The sequence below is a fragment of the Artibeus jamaicensis genome, unplaced genomic scaffold (assembly GCF_021234435.1).
Source record: "Artibeus jamaicensis isolate MK-2021 breed Jamaican fruit bat unplaced genomic scaffold, CSHL_Jam_final scaffold_1019, whole genome shotgun sequence".
In the NCBI taxonomy this organism is placed as follows: domain Eukaryota; kingdom Metazoa; phylum Chordata; class Mammalia; order Chiroptera; family Phyllostomidae; genus Artibeus; species Artibeus jamaicensis.
The window spans coordinates 30,878,264-30,886,397 of NW_026522025.1; positions in this window are offsets into that span (position 1 = coordinate 30,878,264).

An 8,134-nucleotide genomic window follows, 5' to 3' on the forward strand; every position below is an offset into this window, starting at 1 on the left:
TTTTAGTGATTAGAGATTAACAACCATCCAAAAAAGTTAAATGGAAATTCCAGAAATTAAAAAATATCATACGTTTTACCACAATTTAAAAATTGTGAGCTGCTCTGAATAGTGTAGTGAAATCTTGCACCATCCAGCTACGTCCTGCCCGTAATGTGAATCATCCCTTTGCCCAGCATCTCCGCAGGCTGCCCACCCCTTAGTCACTTAGCATCATCCTGATGATCAGATCAGTTATCAAAGACAGAGAGAGAGGCCACATTCATATGACTTTATTATAGTATATTGTTACAATATGGGCTCCAACGGGCATTCTGGAGGTAGAGCCCATGTGCTGTGGTTTTATTCTAGTTGTTAATCTCCTACTGTGCCTAATTTGTAAATCAAACTTTTTCAAAGGTACGCTATGTATAGGAAAAAAGAGTGTATATAGGGTTCACTATTATCCACAATTTCACACATCGAAAGGTTTTAGAACATATCCTCACATGTAAAGAGGGACTACTACATAAAAAAAAAATCAGAATTTTGCTGTTATGGAAAACCTATGAGTTCCCACAAAAGGCCACACAATGCATCTTAACAAAAAAGGGAAGAGGTTTCAACTTCAATTTGCTTTTGGCCAAGAACTTTCTCTGACAGCCTAATTAAAATTAGGGATTATCTTTTTAGTTTTATACTCACTTTCATGAGTTAGTTAATATTTCTTGAGCTTTACAATATTGTAATATCTGCTTTATTGTGATATTGTTCTGATTCTCATCAGAAATTATCACTGACTAGTGAGGAGGACATCAGGGGAAGAAGCTGAGCATTTCCAGGAAAGACTGATGAATATAATTGATAAAGAAGGGGCTGCTAACATTTTGGGGAATAATCCTCAATTATATTACTCTATAAAATGGCATTCTATATAATTTTTTAAAAATCATTTATTTATTTATTTATTTATTTATTTTTAGAGAGGGGAAAGGAGGGAGAAAAATGGAGAGAAACATCAATGTGTGCTTGCCTCTCAAGCGCCCCCTACCGAGAATGTGGCTGGCAACCCAGGCATGTGCCCTGACTGGGAATGGAACCAGTGAACCTTCGTTGACAGGCTGGCACTCAATCCACTGAGCCACACCAGCCAGGGCTGTAGTCTATATAATTTTATATTTTTTTATAATATTTATTCTAAGGAATATAGTGAAACTAATACACCTTGCTAAAGGAGTTAGAGTTTCATTGCCTTTTGAAAGTTTAAACATAATTTCTGTTTTACTTTAATTTTGCTTTTAAAAGATTTGTGGTTTGCTATAACCCAAGAGGTAGCAAATAAAAAGCTTAATATAGTTAAAAACCTGAGATTATTTTCCCTCCCTCTTGCTTCCCTTTCATTGAAAAAAAAAACACCAGAAGGAAATTAAATGCTTAATTAAATTAAATTAGCTGAATACTAATATTACCATGACCAGTGTTTGCACCACTAATTGTTTTTTGAGAATTATGGCAATGTTCACACAGTGTGAAAGTAGAGTAGGTTTGGCCACAGAGCAAAACAGGCATTCTGGCGGTAGAGCCATGTGAGCATCAGCAAAATGCCAGACAATTAAATATTGCTCATTCAGTTTGCTGAGTCTTGTCTTACTACCTTCAGGGTAAAGTGGTGTTTCCAGCTTCATCTGCTTGGGGGAGCGTTGTTGGGTTGGCCTAATCACATTTCCTGGAAGAGTTCACATAGATCTGACTTGGGAATTTCCAGAAATGAGTATACTCATCTTAACACATACTGGAATCTAAGAAGATAATATTTCTTTGTCACATTGTTCTAAAGCAGACACTCAATTAAATTCAAAGAGCACATGTCTGCTCTCATAGGAACAACTGTGAACAATTAAAAGAGAAAACAGAACATGTGACTTAACAGCAACTTCTTCAGAAGGGTAGGAGAATGAAACCATTGCAGACAGCTCAACACTTCCATCAGTAGGTCAAACTATAACATCATTGAAATTCATCTTAGTTCTTTCACATCCCTCCTAACTCACACACTGGTTAGCAACTCCCATCACTGCATTGTCCCTGTCAGCCTCGGCTTAACCTGCTCCCTTCCACAGCCAAGATGTACTGCTCTGGAGTTTATTCTTTCAGATTACTCCTAAGTGTCCAATCAAACATAATAAACCAATTTGAGCTAGGACCTTAGTTGATGAAAATAATTTGAATCAATTCAATTCTCTTTTTATTGAGTGACTAAGTATGCTTGGCACTATAGTTAATAATCTGCTTAAGAAACAGTTTTTCTACTTAATTAATTGGGAACAAGAAGGCAGCCCTACAATAAGAAAATATATATATATCAAGTCATATATATATATATATATATCAAGTCATTATGTTATACACCTTAACCTTAATACAATATAGTATGTCAATTATGCCAATAAAACTGGGGAAAAAGACAATAGTGCTTTAGTATTTATGATACCAGTTGCATTTTAAAATTATACATAGGACCCTGGCTGGTATGGCTCAGTGGATTGAATACTGGCCTGCAAACAAAAGGGTCACAGGCTCGATTCCCTCTCAGGGCACATGCCTGGGTTGCAGGCCAGGTCCCCAGTAGGGGACACATGAGAGGGAACCACACATTGATGTTTCTCTCCCTCTTTTTCTCCCTCCCTTCCCCTCTCTCTAAAAATAAATAAATAAAATCTATAAAAAATAAAATTATACATAGGAAAAAAGACAACAAAATATTATAGTAACTTTGGTTAGTTTTAAGTAGTGGGATTAGATACAAATTTTATTTTCTTCTAACTTTTATATACTTTCCAATTTTTTTCAAGGAGCATAAACATTATTTCTAAAGATAGATAGTTTTTTTCCCTGGAAGAGTTGTTCGTCTAATCTAGAAGACACTAGTTTAAATAAACCTATTAGTATTTCATAAGTATTATAATATAATTTGATCAAGGTGTTATGAGAACAACTAACTACCCCACAGAGGTGATGGGAGGTTCAATATACTACTTCTTCTGGGGATTTTGTAAAAGTCTTTAATATTGAAAGGGAAGGCACAATGCACAATTCCCTACCTAAAACCTTTAGTGCCATATGTGTTTTGAGACTTAGACATTTTGGATTTTTGAAAGGTAATATGGTGAGTATATATAGTTATACAACACCCCCTCCCAGGGGGTCTGGGGCAGACCTCATAATCCCATAGATTAACATTCCCATTTAGTGAGATGGGGCTAGTAAAATAAGGATTACAAACTTCTCATTAATTTAAGCCACCAAATTTGTTACTAAAAGCTCTGCTTTCCAGAGCCCTCTGGCTTTCTGAATTACAGGTAAAGGATTATGAACCTGAATAAGGAATGTGGGGACTCAGTACCAGCACCTGTGCAAGGTGTCCTTTCTTACCTATCGCTCAGCTCCAGGTCGGTAAGCCTACCACTTGCTCTGACTGTAGGAGTCATAACCCTGATCGTGATTCACGTTAGACTGTGACCACGTCCGGTCACAGACGAGCACTCCAGGGGTAGACATGCTCTGCCTCTATCCTGAAGACACGAGTACTTAAGGGATCTGTGGTGGTTTTAGAGCAGAAAGTAATGTTATCATAAGCACACTTTACAAATATTTTAAAAACGTCAAGGAATATGTGGGTCTTATAAGTAGAGGTAATATTAATAGACTTGGCAAAATGAATTTCTCAGTACTTTTTCAAGGTTGTCTCTAAGCCAAACATTTCTTAGTTTCTCTTGGAAGAACACTGGCAGCAAAGTAACCAAAGGCTGTGGCTTCAGACCTTAACTATAACACTGCTGAGCTTATTGATACATAGCCAGTTTAGGAGAAATGTTGTTTATTTATTTAGCACATACATTACATATAATGTGTTTATTTCAACTTCTGTGGTATACGATGAATTGTGTGGGACATCTGAGCTAATACTGCATACCACTGAGGACCAGTGGCAATTTTCACAAAGTGACAGATAAGTGACTTTAGAGGGGGAAAGGCCTGGATGATTCATTTGGAATCAACCGTGACAGTTTTCCTGCTGACAGGGATGAAAGAAGGGAGGGCTAGAACAAAAGTTAAATTCTTCAGTTCCGGGAAATTGCTTTGTCTTTAAGGCTGCCTCCTCCAACTTCTGCTAGTGCATCAAGATGAACTATTTAATTTTCTCTTGTGGATGCAGTCAGGCATACCATACTGAGCTTTTGAGAGGAAAAGGAATCTCTCATGGTTCTACAAACCATGCATTCAGTGAATGTTGATTTGTTAATGCAAATTGACCATCAAGATTTAAAGTCCACAATAAGCCATCAAAATAATGATTTAGTGATCATTGCCAGCTTCTCTTTGGGTACCCTTATTACCGGAACTATAGGTATTTAGAAAACTGGCTGATCCGGCCTCCTTTTCAGCCCCTCTGAAGAAGAATGGCCCTAGGGCAAAAGCAGGCAGGCTACTTAGGGGACATGGACCTGTGCCTCAGAAGTCATTGGCTATTTTGAACATTTTTGTCACTGCCTTCACATAATACTAAGCTCTACTTAGCAATTGATACAACAACCAGAGCTTCAATAAGCTGCTTTTTTGTGTGTTAACTTCACATCCTATCAGACAGCTACAGATTCATGTCTTTATCATCATCACACTAAAAATAGTTGCCTATTTAGTATTATATGATACAGTGTAGGCTCCATGGAAAAGAAATTAAGTACACTCTGGTCTTGTCTTCTGGGACCTTACAGTTCTGAGCAGATGCTAACACAAAACAGAGACACATGAGCTATATAGTAAACAATCGCAAGAATGAAGTAAAACAACACATTGTGAAACAAGTTAGCTTAGGTAGACCTTTAGCTGATGAGTGAAGAGACAATTATAGAAGCAACCCACAGGGAACTGCTGGTTTTTAAAAGAGCTTAATTAATTATTTAACTAAGACACTTTTCTGCAGGAGGGCATATTCAGAAATTTTACAGATTTGGTGACTACAAAATAACTATAAAGTTCTGGGCTGGGAGAAATATTCCAGGACTTCTATTATTTTTCTCTCTAAACCTTACAAGAAATGGCATCAGAACTGAGGTTCAGCAAATTCTCTTGGATTTAAATTTTGCCTTCAGCCACATGTCACTAAGAGCAATGTATAATTTATATTGAGAGAAGTATCAGGGTTATGTGTTGAATACAGAGTTGTGACAATGCTCATTAAGGTGAACACAAATAATGCATTTTCGTGAAAAACTAAACATAGCCTCACCCACAAAAAACCCACCCATGTACCTAGTGGCATTGCTTTGCATTTTTGCAAAGTGAAGGACAGATTTTCACATCTCCTTCTGCATTCAATCAATCTATTGCAAATTTTGTTGTTTTTTTGAAATGGCAATTGTGTATTTTTAAGGAGTAAAGCATGATGTTTTGCTATCCATGTACATAGTGAAATGATCACCACAATCAAGCTAGTTAACATATGCATCTCCTAACACATTACTATTTCATTTTTGTGGTGAGAATATCTGCAGTCTTTTCTCCTAGCAAATTTCCATGACACAATACAGTAAAAGCACAGTCATCATGCTGTACATTGGATCTCAAGATACTATAGAATATGAATACTAACACATTAGATATATCAACAGACACATTTTAACAGTACCCGTAGGACAATTAAAGCCAATGAACTCTGAAAACAAATTATTACGAGGCCATATTTATGTAAGCACATTCGAATAGCTGCAGTTCAAGCATTTGTTTTATCTACTTTGTTCAGGGTAAACCAAATTAACAAAAGATAATGGGTCTAATTACAAAATCTGTCTCACTAGTGCCTCACTGACACAACCCAAACCTTCCAAAATTAGCCCCTTTCATTTGGAAAGTGAATTCTTTCAGGTAAAAAATATTAATGATTTTTTTCTGCAAATTTCTCATCGTAAAAGAACAGGTTTTGGAAAGACACATGAGAAAGAGATGTAACTACAGAAGGGTAGAGGTCACCCTGCTGTCTCTCTGCCTCTCTAGAGGGCAAGCAAGTGTGGATCTGAGGTTCTAGCTGAAGGCAGACTTCCACGGGCCCATTTCTATAGCTATGTAACTTTACCACGAAGCATAAGAAATGTGGCTTTCTGGAAGTAAGCCTAAAAGTTCATTGAATTGAGAGCTGTCATCTACACTTTAAAATGTAGGACATAAAATGCTCTTAAACACAAAAGATCCTCAAGGACATGCCTTAGTATGAAAATGTCCAGCAGAGTTTTCAAACCACTTACACCAAAAAATCTACAAAATAGAAACCTTTCCAAAGAATCAAAAGGCTCACGGAGAATTGCCCTGACAGAATCCAGCTCTTACAAGTCAATCAGGAGCTGAATAACAAACACACTTGCAACTCAGAGTTTGAAACCTCCTGTGAAGCATTTTCTATAAGCATTGGTTAGGATTTTCTTATAGGGCACCATGATATTTTTGCCTTTAACATATCAGTAAGACTGTATATTTATTCGTTCATTCAACCATCAAGTGCCTACTGAATGCCAGCACTGCAGATGCAAAATGAATGTGCTCCAGCCCCCAAACTTCTTGAATCTGGCAGGAAAGAACAAGTACATAAAAGAATAATAAACAAAGATATGGACCCCAAAATAGTATATTAGGAGATACATTTTAAGATATTATACAAGTTCAATGGTGAGGAAGTAAAAAATCAAGCAATACTTTATTATTTATTATTATTTTTAAATTAATTTTTTAAACATCATTCATACGTATTCTTTACTTTCATAGTTCAATGAATCTGAACTTTCAGAGCTAAAGTACCTTGCATGAAATACGTTTGATGGAAAGATAATGGCCACAGATTCAGAAGTGCTCTCTCGGTAATATCAGTGTTCTCTCCTTCAACTTTCCTCACTTGGTGGTCCAGGCCAGCAACCACTGAGAAGACCTAGTCATTCATTTGAAAGGGGTCAGTGCCTCTCCCGTGAGCAAAGATAATAACTTTTTCAACAATTTACTTCAGCCAATTAAACATCCAGTTGTTTTAGGAACATTACATATCATATACCCCAGGATTTTGTTATTATTTTTTTAATCCTCACCTGAGGATACATTTATTAAATTCAGAGAGAGAGGAAGGGAAGTAATTGAGAAACTAATAATGTTATAACCTGGTTTAGGGGGATAAGAACCTGGCAGATTAAAGTCAGAAGTGGAAAGAAGGTATTGTTGTTTATCTTCTTATACTTTTTGATACTTGAACTATGTGAATGTGCTACCACTTCAAGAAATTATAAATAAAAATTTTAAAAAATATTTGTTGATTTTAGAAATAGAGAAAGATAAACATTGATTTGTTATTCCACTCATTTATGTATTCCTTGATTGATTCTTTCATGTGCTCTGAGTAAGGATTGAACCCACAACTTTGGTGTGCTTAGACAACACTCTAACCAACTGAGCTATAATCTTGTTTTCTATTTTACTTAGAAAACAAGATTATATTGAAATCACTGGTTATACTGAAAGAAGACTGCTGATTACAATAATTACAGCATAAATTGACATTTGTGCAGGCACAATTTGAAGAAGATGAAGGAGTATGAGCAGTGTATTAAATTGCTTTCTCAGCTGGTTCTTTAATAATCCCTGTGACAATGTAGACAGTTCTTATTGTCTACTGCCTTTTTCTTGCATCTACATTGGTTAATAGAATCATATAGGTTTCAAGTGTACATTTCTATGTTGCATGATCTGTATATTGAATATATATACTTTATAGTCAAAATATTTTGAGATGATTATAGGATGAAAAAGAAAGACAGGATAACAATGCTGTTCCGTAGTTATATTCCACTTTAGAGTAACAGAGTACCTCCACATAATGCTATCTCTTTTGATAATATCTCAAGGGCATGGTCTTAGAGGTAGGTAAGTGGAGAAGGATGCAGAGGAGAGGGATAGTGGAAGATGCAAATAGAAGATGAAGTAATGGCTGGAGTTAGTTCTCTAAGAAAGTGAAAGAGGGAAGAATTTAGTGTTGAAAAAGAGTAGGGATACCTCTAATTTTCAGACAGAAAGAAGAACAAGTAAGTTGGCAAAAAAGACAAACTTAAATAAATTTTTC